The sequence below is a fragment of the Chelmon rostratus genome, chromosome 5 (assembly GCF_017976325.1).
Source record: "Chelmon rostratus isolate fCheRos1 chromosome 5, fCheRos1.pri, whole genome shotgun sequence".
Classification (NCBI taxonomy): Eukaryota; Metazoa; Chordata; class Actinopteri; order Chaetodontiformes; family Chaetodontidae; genus Chelmon; species Chelmon rostratus.
The window spans coordinates 22,325,243-22,341,296 of NC_055662.1; positions in this window are offsets into that span (position 1 = coordinate 22,325,243).

Sequence of the window (16,054 nt, forward strand, 5' to 3'; positions counted from 1 at the left end):
GTGTGTGTGTGTGTGTGTGTGCAGCCATCCTTTCTCTCCATCTCTCCCTCCTTTTCTCCCTTGATCTGCTGGAGTTGACAGAGGACAGAATGTGTTGCTGAGCACTGGACTTCAGCAACTGTGCAGAAATCTGTGTGTGTCTATATGTGTAGTCAGGGATAGCTATGGGAAAGGATTAGGACAGCTTTAGACAGGCTTTGTTTAATAAGCAGCACAACGGCTGCTCCGGATGGGAAACCACCCAACTCCAAACACACACATGCACATACACACGCATACAAAAACACCATCAACATACAGGAAAGTTACCAATAGGCTAAAAAAGCTTGGACCCTTGGTTTTGTTATGGTGGGAGCTGGGCTGTGGTTAAGTGCGCTGTATTTGTGTGTATTTGCGTGTATTTGCGTGTGTGTGCGTGTGTGTGCGTGTGTGTGTGTTTGTGTGTGTGTGTGTGTCTGTTGAGGTTCTGTTCCAGGGATTGGAGTAACTGGCTGTGGTAATGGGAGCGATGGAGCTGAAAGCGACGGATGAACCAGAGGATAAAAGATGGATAAAGCAAAGGATGGAATTGTGCACATTGCCCAAGGAGCTCTGTACCGATTGGCTCTAAGTGACCGCATGTGTGTGTGTGTATGTGTGTGTGTGTGTGCATGTGTATGTATCCCTGCAGATGTGAACAGCTTAGCGATTTTCTCAGCGGACCAATTAGATGAAGGGAGTTTGGTCCCCATGTGTGAAAGCCTCCGCCTGGTAATAGGAGCTTGATTAGTGGATGTATTAACCGTGTTTTAGCCTATGCGAATGTGTGTGTGTGTGCATTTGTGTGTACCCCTTTCTGTGTGCTTTAGAGAAAGATTAAACTTGTGCTTACTTTTGTGGGTATATGTGTATGTCTGAGTCTAGTCAGTGAAGTGTTGCTAATTCAGCCAAGGCGGATCCCATCCTTCTGCTTAATACATGCAAATGAATTCCGACTGGGTTCATCATAACAGAGATTTTACCATCAGAACATTGTTTCTCAACTAGGTCAGTGGGACCAGACAGGAGAGAGATTTGGAGCTAAAGGTGAAGAGAGACTTAAAGTAATTCTTGCAACAGTGGTGTTAGCTCAAAAAGGCCTGATGTTAAAAGCAACAGCTCCAGCAATGTAGAGAGATGGAGGAAGTGTGATGGGGGCGACTGGCAAAAAGAGAAGGAGGAGAGGGGAATGATAAAGACAGAAAGGGCAAGAGTAGAGAGGTGAGGCCTGCTTCTGAGCACCACTCCTGGGAAACTAAATGCTTCCTCATCAGTAAACAGTGAATAATTCATCTAGTTACCATAGAGCTCACACTCGCTCACACATGTGTGCATGTGCATGCGCACACACCCACACCCACACCCACAGCAAAAATCATATTCATGTCACAGACAGGCCATTTTTACAGCAGACAGGCAGCCCAGTCCAGTGTGGAGCTTTTATTATTCACTAGCTTATGAACTCTGCGGGACCCTTCACTCTTTGACTGTCTGCATGTGTGTACATGTGTGCATTTGTGTGTATGCGTGTGTACAGTTGTGTGTATTTTCAACATTTAGGAGTTTCATTTTTCTGCATCTGTAAGGGTGAAAAGGAGGACAGGCACGCAACATTCCCCTTTCTGTAACCCCGAGGCATGCACACACACACACAGACACGCACACACACACACACACGGAAATGGCTCGAACAGATGATGGGGGGTTGATTGTTCTGGTTTTATCCCAGAAACAAATATACAGTTCCCCATTTCTCAGGACCTCCTGTGTATATTACAGTGACTAAACTATCGATCCAGGGTTGCCTAAGTTACAAAAACACACATTTCTCACATATGCATTTATACATACACAAACACACTCTTTTGCATACACACTGTCACTCAGGCCCAAACAGCAGAGATGCGATATGAGATGTGTGATTTATTTCAGCTCATCCTCGTGTCTTTAATTCATATTTGTCATGTATAATAACTGTATGTCTTAGTGGAATACTGCTGTGTGCTGCAGAATAAAGGAACAGTCATTTATTTCATTTCCATAACTCCAGCCTGTGAATTATTATTATGCTAATGTTGTCAGGGAGTCACTGCTACTGTGGGCTAAGGTGCCAGCATCTCTTTTTTATGAGCTGAAAGGAAAACACAGTGAAACATAATAAGCGGTGGAATAATCAATGGTAAACTGTTTACAAAAACGGCACACATTGGCGTTCGCTCTCATTATTTGATCACAGCAGTATTTCACATTTAAAACGGAACCGAGTATGAAGCACGGGGCTGTGACATGGTAATGAGGTACAAGAGGAGGAAATGGGTTTTGTCTCTGGGTAATTTCAGCTCTGCCTGTGTCTCTGTGTATGTGTTGCGTGAGATGACTGATGCGCCTGACCATAACCTCTGCCCCAGAATGCTATGGACACCTGTCTTCCCACGCAAGATCCTCCAGGACCCTCCCGTTCAATGCAGGCCTGATTTATTAGACCCCAAGGGTTCCCTCTGCCTCTCTCCCGCTTTCTCTGTCTGTCTCTCCCTCTTACTCTCTCTCACTCTCTGACACACACTCACATATACAACTCTCATCCTGAAGGGCCATAGAGAGAAAAGGAGAGAAATGGCTCCTGTCATTTTTCCTCTTTTAACTGGGGCTCTGTAGCAGTCTCTGTCACAGAGCCCCCGAGGGGAGGACATCAAACAAAGGAAAAACCTTTCACACTTTATTGTCTTTTCCCACAGAGAGCTCATATCTCTTTTCTCACTCCATCTTCCCTCTTTTTTTACACTTCTATCATATTCCTCACATTTATCTTCTTCCCTCTTTTCCTCAGCCTCTGTACATCTCTTTCTCTATCTATATTTTATAAAGTTTGACGTTTTGACAATGCCCTTTGAGCGTGCCAGCTTGTCAAAAATACTGAGAGGGCAAGGAGGAAAAAGAGATGGAGAGTAGGAGAGGCACTGCAGGGCAGGAGAGAGCTGGAGAGGAAAGATGGACATCTGTCTTGAATCTAAACAGCAGGGGGATATTTGAAGAGCTGACGTGCAAGCAGGAACCCTCACCTGTACAGAAAAAAACACCTCAATACACTTCATAAGTTCAAAATGTGTACATAGTGCTTCAAGCATTGCACAAACATAAAGCACAAGACACTTGAAAAACCATGTTGACATTGCAAATGTTTGTCATAGTTTGTTCTTTTTATGTTTTCTCACACATGTTAAAGTGCTGAAATCTCAGTGAATGACATGAGAAATGGGCTTCCTGACTGTCACGTATGGTCACCTAGTACACACAAATTCTCGCAAGGCCACAGGTGACCACGTTATTTACTATATGCACTCCCTTCTGAAATGCATGTGTTTATGTGCAAGCTGAAGCTGGTTCACAGGAACCAGACCTTCAAAAGTTCTGAGTGTCCTGCAGAATATTTTCCAGACGTATCCTGGAGTTACAACTTTTGGCTGTTTTTAGTTTCTAATGTGAGGTTATTCAAAGTATTTCAGCAAAATGAATATTTTATATGCGAGAGGAAAGCAATTCATGCTGCGAGAAGTTACAGGAGGCACTTTGTCAAGAAAATAAAACTTGAAATATGAGGGAGAAGTACTGGACAAGTTCCTTGAAAATGTCATCAGTTAATTATTATATATTGCTTACTGAAAAAGTAATGACATTACAAACTACTCAACAGCACGAGTAATTTATGTGTTTAGTTATGCTCAGAATTACAGTACTTTCATTACCCAACCCAGCTCCAAATCCTCCACACACCCACAGATCACATAATCTGTATTTAACACAAGTCACAATGGTTTAACAAGCTGCTAGCCTACACTCTAGAGGTATTTACTGATCATTAAGATCGAGCTTAGCTTTAGCTACAGCGACAGTACACAGCACAACAGAAGTAAGGCTGTCACAGTCTAACAGTGGGACTCACACACCCTGCAAAACCACCTGAGGGTGGGCTTAGCAGTAGCTAAGCCAAACAAGACGTAAATAAAACAACTTTAAACACTCCCCCTCACCTGCGGCCCCTGTGCCAAGCTGACACTTCCCGGGTTTGTGCCTGTCATGTGCCAACATTTCAGTTCAAAGAGGTAACCATCACTTTCACTAAAAGTCTGAAAAACCCGAAAGGGCGTTTAAAAATGCTTACTGCTATTATGATGATATTTTCTGAGTCCTCAAAGACTAACCATCTGATTTTAAAATATTCCATCTGTTGCACAATGAAAAGATTTTTTAACCTGTTTCCCAAGTTGCGACTCTATTTCTTCATCCAGGTAGCTGGCAAGCTGCCATCTTTGTTTTGCTTGGAAACAGAGGTGCATCTTGGGAAACGGGTTGAAAATCTTTTTTTATCCCTCAGCAGATGGTTAGAGGAGTCTTTGGGATTATGAACATACCTTCAGAATAATGGTGCGTGTTTTGAAACAGTTTCCAGGTTTGGTTTCAAAGCAGAATAAGTCAGGAATGTGTGGAAATAACAACTCAAATAGAGCACTGTATTAAAATTTGCTCAGCTTAGTAAATCTTACATCATAATATTGCTATAGTGAGTTTTTGGCTTGTAGCTTTTGAAAAGAAATCAATTCAGGCTTTCATCAATAATGTAAAATCGCTGTAAAATACTGTGAAACTGCAATTTGAATAGAATTCCCTTGATGTGACTCCCAGATACACATTTGACTGTGTGAATGTGTGTCTTTGTGTGCGAGTGCGTTCACAGCAAATGAGAAGTTACACAAAAACACGACTGACACTTACTGACAGACTAGCTGATCACATAACACATACACACTCACATACCGACCCCATGAGACATTAGCCCAAGGAGTAGTTACACACAGCCAGTCATACACACACTCAAACATGCGCACACATTCAGTCGGACCAGGGCAGAGGTTAAAACAAATGGCTTGGAGCGACCTTCATCTGAGGTAACTGTTTCCCTGTGGACTTCCTGCCCTTTCACAGCCAGCAGAATTTCTCTGAGAGAAGACGCTCGCAGCGTCATTATTTTCATCTTCCACGCAGGAGACGAAGCGCTTCAGGAAGCAAATGGCTTGACACAGCTGGTATCTTCTGATCTGAGTTGGGGGTAGGCTAATCAATACCACTGAGGGAGATCAATCCTGCTGTGTGTCTCTCAGTGGTCTCACACTGTGTCTATGTATGTGTGTGTGTGTCATTTCCCAGGTGGTCATAGTGTTGTACCTAATGGGAGACCTCCTGACGGCCGCTGTTAGGAGGTATTCTGCTCAAACACTGAATTTGACACAGTCTGATTGGCTGCTGGAGATTGGACACACATAGTTTGTGTGTCTGTGTCGGCGTGCATTTGTGTGTTTTTGTCCTTGTCCATTGTGCATATCTGTGTGTGGGGGAATGTGTCTATTTGTGTATTTGTGTGCATGTGTGTATCTGTAAGAGTTGTACCCAGGTGCACTGCCTGAAGGTTGGTGGGCTGTGAGGAGGGCGTGTGTGTGTGTGTGTGTGTGTGTGTGCATATGTGAAGGGATGACAGGGTGTGTCAGGAGGATTCTTCTCCCAAAATCCCACAACACGAAATAAGGTCAAATTCAAAATATCGTGTCAGAGAAAAGAGAGGAGAAAGAGAGCTGGAAGGTATTTTTATGTAAATTATGATCTTCCACTGAATTAAAAATGCAGAATTAAAGCTGGAAATTTCAGTGAAGGTCTCTTGATAGGACAAAAACTGTTCTGACTTAAGGTTCTGTTGATGTGATGGACACACATTGTCAGTGACATTGCAGAAAGACTCTTTCCCCTCTGTGTTAAATTTGGTAGCTCTGTCCTCAGGAAGAATATTGTTGTGTATTTATTTGGTTCAACCCAAGTTTAGAAAATGTATTAAAACTGCATTCTATTTTTATTTGTTTACACGAATCAGTAGAGGGACCCAGGAAATGACTGTCTGCAGGGGTTGAGATGTTTCTGTACTGATTTTCTGTAGTTTTTGCACAGATGCCATTCAAATCAAATATTAAAAGTGTTTTTCTGAATACGACTCTGTCTGACTCTTGCTAAACTTTACATTTCCAATGAGCTGCGCATCTGGGCTGAAAGAATAATTTTATAAACCCTTGCTTTTGAGACATCGCTCTGATTTTGCTGATAATGGATTTTTGTTTGTAATGATTCTTAAAACAATTGCTCAAAATGTGCCGGACAAATGCATGAAGGCAGAACTAAATAGAAAGCTAGACGGAATAATGAGAAAGACAAAGCAGGGAGACACCTGCGAGGTCCTGCATTACCCCTGCACCGTTATTCCGTTTAGCCCTCCGGTGATTGGGCGTGAATACGAGCTCATAAAATAAGAGGAGAGCAGCTCCATACACACACACACACATCCACACAGGCAGACACAATGGTGTCTGAATAATTCTCAACACACAGGCCTTGAGGAAAGCAGGATAAATCATATGTGCAAATATTTGGTTCGCAGCCCGAGGTTCCATCTGAATAAGCCATCAGTTGGAACTGTGCGACGTGTGAACATGAACGCGTGTGTTTTTTCTCTGTGTCCTTTAATTTGTGCAGATATATGAACTGCAGCCCAAAGCTTATGTTCTCCACGAACTTGTCATAAAACATAGAGGAGATCCTCTTAAAATTTGAATGCTTTTAAGAAACCTGAGGGAGATGAAAGGAGGGAGTGTGTGGTGATAGTGTTAGCTTGTCATTTCAGCTGGAAAAAATGATAATAAGAAATAATATGTGATGTGAAACAGTGGAGAAATATGCAAATGATGCATGTTTTAGAAATAGATGAAATAAAACTCTAGTTTCTTCTCTAAATCTGCTGTTGACCCCAGCTGTTACTCTCCCTTTGATATAACATGCGTTACAAATCAGTCTCAATTAATTAGACCAACTTATAATCATATTTCACCACTGCTTCATGCTGATAAATGGTCAGTCATCAGTGCTTATTTCTGCGGCTGTGTGGTGTGTTAAATGAGAAAATCAGGCATTAAAATCATCCTTGATGGATGAGGTCTTTTGAACTTTGATCACGGAGCCATGTGCTACTTTCATGGTCTGCTTTCATCTTTCATGAACACCAAACGAGCATCTTCACTTCATTACTGTTGTAGACAAACAAGACCTAAAATCAGATCTTATGACTGGGGGTCCCTCTCTGTCCCTGCTAACCAGTTATTTGGTTTCATGCCAGTCATTGCATATTCTGCTGCCAAACCAGTTTTTGCTGTATCACAATGCATTTTTTATTATGCAAATATTAATTTTAAGCAGTTTCAGTTTTTTTTTAACTCAAGAGGGAACACTGGCCTAGATTATACTACTGCTTTCATTTCCAAGGTTGTTTCAGGATATTTCTAGCTTGAACGGCCAGATTGTTGTTCAGTGAGCTCTGGACACTGCACCCCACCCTTCGCCCGGCCTGGGTGGGCCTGTCTGCAGGGTGCCAAGCAGGGTGTCTCTGGCCAGTGATGTGAATTGACATGCTGTTTAAAAATGGATCTGTCTAAATTATTCAGTCTGTTATTTTAGTGTCAGCATTCGATGGCTATGTCTGGTTGTCACGGAAACATAGTCCCATGATCCGGAGCCCACAGCTGAGCCCCCAGAAGAAAAGAGAGAAAGAGATCCAGGGCACCAGCCTGATCATTTCCACAGAAAGTGAGGTGAGAGTAAACGCTCAGTCCAAGTCAAAACGTGCAGAAGAAAGACTACTTTTTCTGTGACCACTGGCAGTGAGCTATTATACAGGGGCCACAAAAATGATATAAAACGTTACGTAGTGTATACTGCCAGTAAGGTGCAGATGAAATACAATGCTTGCCTGGAAGCGATGATTATATACAGCCGGTTCTCTGATTCTGTCTTTCTCTCTGTGTCTGTCTCTCTTTTTCAAACACACACACACACACACACACACACACACACACACACACACACACACACACACACACACACACACACACACACACACAGGATGGGTCCCAGGCTGTGTCGGTCAGGCTTTATGGATCTCCAGTGAGACATGAACACATGGAACAGTCATCTAGCTTCCAGCTGCTGGTGTGGAGTTTCTCTCCATCTCCCACTGAGGTCCTCTCAATGATGAGAGGTTGCATCTGGGATCTGGCGCTTCACTCACTGGACACTTGTCTGCAAAGAAAAACTCCTATTCATTTTCAGTGAGATCTCCATGTGCATTTGCCTGCGTGCCTGAAAGTCTGCACGTGTGTTTGTGTGTACAGTAATCGTTTCTTTGTGAGCGGTCAGGCTGTCGAGGCAGAGGGAACAGCTGGGAAATCAGACGGTGGTTCTCACTTCCACCTAAACGCTGGGATTTGCTCGCTGCCCAAAGCCCAGACACACAGCAGTCCTGTGCCAAGACGAACATGCATATGCATGCAATCATGCACACATACACACAAAAGACTCTTCCACTTGCACAGATTGCCTCATGCATTTCAGGTCATTTCATCATCTGTTAGTCATTTTTCATCCTAAGCTCTTCACCTTAAACAAACAGCTATAATACACTCATTGATTTATTCACAAAGAGAAAGAGAGAGAAAGAGGAAGAGAGTCTCTTGTGTACAAATTGGTTCCTGTTCAACCAGCTTACTTTTGATATAATATGCTACCTACTGCTTCAATTCATTACACACTCACTCAGCGGCAATTTAAACCCTATTTAAGCAGACAAATTGACAAACTGAGCTCTGATTCTTTCTTCCATATGCAGGAACACACAGACTTTATGCACATTCACAGTGAGAGATGTCCAGTTAAACCAATGTACATCACGTTGAGACGCCTGTCAAAGCACAAAGAGCTGATGTGACACTTTAGTTTCACTTAACTGTCAAGTGTTGTACAGCATTAGAGAGCCAGGCTGCTGTGTTTAAGGTGTTTACCAAAAATGTAAAGCTGCATCAACGAGAGTTCTCTCTCACATTTACACAAAATAAATGTTTCACTCATCGCTTGAGATGCTGTGTGCCATGAAGCACAGGACTTAATGCCAGTCAGGATATGTTAATTCCCGCAACAGCCATTTGGAGACACGCAGCCTGCTGTCTTCACAGTGTGACTCCAAATCCCACCGTCCCTATCGCGCTTTTATCCCTACCTGTCAGCAGATGAGAGCTCTATACACCTGCGGCAGCCTGCGTTGGTGTGTGTGCGTTTGTGTATGTTTGTGTGCACCCTCCGAGGAGCTTGCTGTGCAAGCATATTCACAGCCAGCATTTCTGACAAGCCTAATGAATCTCCTGAGAGCCGCTACCTGCCAACTCTCTCTTGTTCTGTCTTGTCTTCATTGTTCTCTCACTCTGTTTTCTTCTTCTTGTTTTCTTTCCTCCCGCTAACCCCCCCTCGCTGTTTGTCTGTGTAAACCGACGCTGCCTCTCTCAGCGTGGTGGGTTTTTGCCTCCATCAGCTAACAAGCTTCTTTTATGTGTCCTGGGTACACATATTACACATCCTTATTAACCCCCAAGGAAGTAAATGGTCCATGGGAGACCTTGCAGTTCGTGATGTAGATTAGTTGAACTTCTCTTACAACAATACCGATTGATGCATTGTTACTCAAACTTCTCCTGCATGCGAGAGGGAACCTCCTTCCAGAGAGGAGGCTTTAATTATACTTACCCGTGCTGTATTAGTCATGCCTCAGCTCAGCTTGTCTATCCAAAATCCATTACCTATGCCTGAGGAGGCCTTGTTAGTTCACAAGTGAGTGCTAATTACACGACATTATGATACATAGACCTCATCTTGCTGTAATCACAGTAATTAGGGAAATAAAGATGAGCTACATGAGCAGAGAGGCAGAAGAACCACGACTGTGGAGAACAAAAGATTCAAATTCAGTCGGCCTAGAAAAACACCTTAAATGTCCTTCAGTATATACATGAGTGAATGTGCACACACACACACACACACACACACACACACGCACACACACACGCACACACACACACTGACACACAAAAATCGCACATGTCAGTTAGAAAGTTGTGACTGCATCACTGATCTGTTGCCTCGCTTGAACCGAGGGGGAGCGTGCACACACAGAGCATGAGTAATGAAACGCTTCACACTCATTTGGCTTTTGCACTTCAAATGAGATTGGCACGGCGCAGCGTCTAAAACACAACCATTAGATCTATAATGACTCCACAGCCTACTCCCCGCGGACTGACTACACACACACACACACACACGCACACGCACACACAGCCCCCCAAATAGTCTATGTATTATGCATTCCACCCATCTGCCACTCTGTGAGCACTCAATCCCAAGGGGAAGAGAGGGGAGGAGAGGGGGAGGAGAAGAGAGGGAGGCACTCACAGCTGGATGTAGGAGAGAGGGGTGAGCGCTCTCTGTCTTCCTCTCTCCATCTGTATATCTGTCAGGTTGCTGGAATGTGAGGGACTCACCTGTGTTTGGGCTTCTTCCTCACGGACAGGTATGAGCATATGGCTGTGGAGTATGACTGATTTATAGATGCCCATACCTCTTTCTCTCTCTCTGTCTGTCTGTCTCTCTCGCGCTGTGTGTGTGTGTGTGTGTGTGTGATGAGGGGGTTTGTGTTTACTACTTGGTGGATATAGGGGGCCCAGCAGGAGATGGAAGCTGACCATCTGTAGCCGCAAGACTCAAAATATCTGCGAAGCTTCAGTGTGTGTACACTACATGTGTGGAAAACAGTGCATATCAACAAAGTAACCCGCTTGTTTGTCAGACAGAGAGAAAGAGAAAGGGAGGTCTGTGTGTGTGTAATGTGATCAAAGCAGATGCACAGAAAGCAGCATCAAACTAGAGAAACAATTAACACCAGCGGTGCCTTTATGATCGGCTGTAAAGCCTTGAAAATGTCCACGTTTTCGGAAGTAGCGCACTCATGCATGTAGACAAAATCATGCGAATCATTGTGAATCACAAGGCTTCTGCTTATTTATGTTGTTGCTAGCTGGCAAACCGACTGACAAAACAAGTTCCACAGCAGAGCGAGCTGGAGGCGAGAAGGGAGCAGCTTTAATAGCTAGTCTTTGTCCCACAGCTGCCAAACATTCACGCTGACCCAAACCAAACTGCAACCCCATGATCCTCATCTGCCCTATTACATCCTTCAGCTGTTTCCTTCTTACGGCTCTGTGCGTGTGTGTGTGTGTGTGCAAGTGTGTGTCTGCCTGGAGAAAACAGAGGCTTCGTTGTCACTGCACGGTCTGAAGCAGCTGGGTATGCTTCAGATGATTTTACACAAAGGATGAAACAGATAGATGAGGGAAATGTAGACGGAGAGGAACAGGGTGAAGACAAAGACCATGAAGAGATAGTACGAAAATAATGCAGGAATTCATCAAATGTGACATGTTTGTTTACCTCAGATCGCTTCACACTTGACTTGTTATACCCGTTGTGGCAAATAATTCACTTCACAATACCAGTGTGTATTTTTTCCCTCCCACATGTGATACCTTGTCCAACTGAAACAGGAAAGTGTCCCTATGGACCAAAGCGATACCTTATCTACTTTCCATAGATACTCAATGTATTATGTGTCAGCTTTGATTTGATCTTTGAAAAAGTAGCAATACCATTATTCAAAAATACTCCTTTACAAATAAGTAATACTAAGTAAAAGAACAGAAAGGTGTTACAATACTCTTGTACCAGTTTAAACAAAAACTGAACATGATATCCTTCGTCTTTTCCTTAGTTTTAGCAAGATGGACCTAATAAACTGACGCCTCAGTGAATGTTGTTGAATTGTTTAATCAATAACAATGAACCATACTTTATAGGCTTATCATAGGTTTTGTTAGTGAAATCTAATCTCTGTGAGGAGCCCAGTGACTAAAATGGTTCATGGAACAAAAAGCAAATTTCCCCCATAAATGCAGTAAAAGAAGAGGTATAAAGTAGCATAACATAGTAAATTAAGTCCAAAAGTACAACACTAGAGTAAGTGTACTAGTTACTTTTCAGTAATGTTTATCTAAAAAACAAGCAGTGGTACTAAGAGCAGGAGGAAGAGTATGATTAGAGAAGAAAGAGGAAGAAATGTGTTTGGAGAACCAGAACAGAAAGCAACATTATGACTATGTGTTCTATTTTCTCTCCTCTGTTTCTATTTTAAGCAGTAGTGTCATGATAATATTTTGGGTCAGTACCAGTCAATCAATGCACATCACTGGGGCACTCTGGGAAAAAGACACTGGGGTTGAGAGTGTAAGGAGAGAAGGATCAATGCGATAATCTCCCTCTCTGGCCTGCGTTAAAGGAATCCTCTGCACTGATCTGAGCTCTCTGGTGACGCTACGTGTCTCCTCAGCATTTTAAAAGATAAACTGACCCCATGATGAGCTCTCTCGCTTTCCCACTCTGACACTTATTCCATAGGAGCACCTGAAACTGGCCTCAGCCTCTCTCGAGTCTTTGTAACAGCGAAGTGAATGTGCAGACACAAGAGGTCTGATAAGGCCAACTCAAGTAAAACACAACATGAGTTTGGCCGGGGAGAGAAACAGCTATCAAACAGGCTATTATAGGATTGGGTTTCCACTCACATTACAAGAGGCTTTGATACCTGGATTTTATCTTTTATGTTATCGTCTCACATCACAAACATAAACACACACACACACACACACACACACACACACACACACACAAATCCCACACACACAATTCCTGACTCAAAGATGGGTGAGTAAAAGGTAAAGGTAAGTGGAGACAGCAGGTGTGTGTGTGTGTGTGTGTGTACTTGCTACATAGTGAGGACAAGAGTGAGAGTGAGGACATTTTTGAAAAGTGAGGACATTTTGACAGCTCCTCGCAACTTCAAAGAGCTGTTTGAAGGTTCAAGCTTGGTTTTAAGGATTAGACTAAGAATTAGGTTTAGGTTAGGGTAAGGGTTTGGGTTTTGGATGAAGTTGTGATTTTTAAGGTTTGGGTAAGGGGCTAGGGGGTGCATTATATCCTCACAAGAATAGAAGTACAAGTGTGTGTGTGTGTGTGTGTGCGTGTGCGTGTGTGTGTGCGTGTGTGTTGTGGTGGCTGGCAACAGGTTAGGAGGATAATTGGATATATATATATAGAATTTCATTGTACTTTTTATTCCCTTAATTTAGATATTACTCAATGCATTTTCCTGCAAAAATCTCTTTTGTATCAAGTCATTTAATTCTATAATTGGCTCCAAACCCCTTATTTTCTCCACCATCCTATCCATTCAATCCACCAGGGTAGCAAGTATTTTCCAAAATTAAGTTTGATTTTTCATATTTCTAGTGCTGCAATTTACCATCGTCATTTCTTATAACAGGGTAATTTGAATAAAAACAGTTTTTTAGTGGATTTTATTTAAAGAAAAAAAGCTTTTCAAGACTCAAATTACACATTAGTACATTAATAATGGACAATATAATACTTCTCTCAAAAATACTTCTTTACTTTTACTTAAGCAAGATTTATAACGCAGGACTTTTTCATGTAAGAGCATTTTTACATTGTTGTATTACTATTTTTACTTAAATACAGATTTCGTACTTCTTCCACCACCTCGTATGTGTCTCTGTTTGAGATACAGATTATTAGAGATTCATTGCAACAGCCTGTGGCATGTTTGCAACAATGCAAACGCTCAACACTTGCTCTGGCACACACACTCATGCATGCATACACAGGTGTGCGTGGAGCTGCGAGAGCCATTTGTTGAATGACGGGCTGTTTGGAGTTGGGGTGGGGTGAGGGGGAGGTGGAGAGAGGTAGAAGTGGAGAAGGAAGGCAGAGGTGTGGAGGTGAAGACAAGCTGGATGTTCAGAAACAGACAGTCTTTGTGCCTTGAGGCTCAGTGAGTGAATGCACGTGTAACTAGGCAGAGCAGCTCTGTGGTGATGTGTGTGTGTGTGCGTGTGTGTGTGTGTGTGTGTGTGTGTGTGCGTCTGAGGAGGGGGTTGAATTAGTTTCAGTGTCCTCTGCTCTCAGGTCTCAGCTGTGGTGTAATTGATTAAATGAATTACTATGAAATATAGAATTAAACTCCATGAAAAGGGTCACATGTTATCTAGATTTGGATGTGTGCGTGTGTCTATGTGGGCGGATGTGTGATTGGAATGAAATATGAAATTAGTCATGATGAATAGCACCATATGCACACTTGTAATTGAATTAACCACTCTGTGTTCGGAGCACAAGCATAAATGAAATGTTCACCTCGTGCGCTTCATCTTGCAGAGGGGTGGCAGGTTGGGCAGAGAGGCTGTTTTAACTGTCAGGACACTGCTTGTTTAATTCCCGTCCCAATATTTAGTGTCCAGGATGTACAGCAGGGTGGCAAATTAAGAGGGACAAAAAGTATAAAATGCACAATGCAATATACCTTTGGTGAATGGTGTTCATGCCACTGCAGGCATGAACACCATTCTTCAAAAAGACCTATCGGTGGTGGAAACTCTGTTTAACACATTGGCTCCAAAATCTCATCAGAGTTTAAATGGGTTAAGTCTGTTGATTGTGAGACCTTGATCATATGAGTCAAAATATTTAGTCAACAAGAGTTGTAGAAAAAGCACTTTTTGAGAATATTTTTTGGGGATTTTGCTTGTTTTTGAGTTGATAGTCGACAGAGAAATAAAAGGAAAGCAAGAGGAGAGAGAAGCGAAATGACATGAAAAAAATGTCAACTATCTTTGTATCAACCTCTCCTAGGCCTACACTAAAGGCACAAACCATGCTCGCATAGTCCAAGTACACATGTATACACTACAATCCAACATCTTACAAGATTTCCTGACTCATGGACACACACCCACAAACATGCAGTTGGTGAGATCAGAGGCTTCTGGAACAAACAGGAAGCTAATATAATCTAATATCAGAGTCTGTTAGAGTTGCAAACATCATCTCCTCTGGCCACACTTACTGTCAAATCCTCCTGAGCTTTATAGTGACCGTGTGTGTTTATTTTACTGACACAATCAGTAGGAAACAAGTGGCCATGACTGAACTTATGGCCGGCAGTGATGTGAGTCTACATACCGCGGTTGAGTCATGTTAGAGTGAAACTACCCAGCTATGACACACAGCACATAAAATATCAGCCACAGAGAAGCTCTGTTTGCTGCCTAGCAGTCAGGCTTATGCAGACACTAACTCACTCTCTCACGCACACACACACACACACACACACACACACACACACGTATTCACACATATGCACATGCAAACAAGTTAAGCCAGGGTGGCACAGTCTAGCAGAACGCAGAGGATTATAGCCACAGCATATGTGCAAACAGCCCTGCGCACACACGTGCACACTCAACACACTTACTCTCATGACAGAATGCAAACTGAGCATTAAAAGAACAAAGAAAGTGTTGATGCGCAAACTAAGTGAAAAATTATCTAGAACTGTAGATGCCTCGGCACTTTCTTTGAAACCTGTCCAATTCCTTAACGTTTAGTTGAGACAGGGAGTTTGGATAAGGTTGAACTTCTTTGCAATAAAATGTTTTGAAAGAGATGTGAACAGCAAGTTCTTCGTTTATGAATCATAGCTGTAGGTGTGGAGAACATTAGTGACAGCAACGGCGCAGACTGTTTTGCATATATAGCATGTGGTGTTGAGTGTCTGTCATCATGGCTGGAGGGTGTTTACATCTGCTCACCTTGTACTGTCTGCAGTTTTGTTCTTGACTGCTGTCTGTGAGTTGTCTGTCTGGACTGGTTTGTGTCACACAGGTGCTGCCTCCACACTGTGCTCTGCTCTGTCTCTGTTGCTTTTTTTGCCAGTAAAGCAAGCAGAGACACAAACACATCTGATGAAATCCACAGAGGAGGGTTTGGCGCGCAACTCCGTCCAACTGCAACATAATTATTTGGAATAAAAAAGTTAAAAGTGTGATGTTTAATTCCTTGAGGGTTTCATCAGAAAACATAAAACAAGAACTCAAACATGGAGTTGGTCACTTGATAGTGAATGCCCACCAATTAGTAACATTTTCTCTCACAAAAT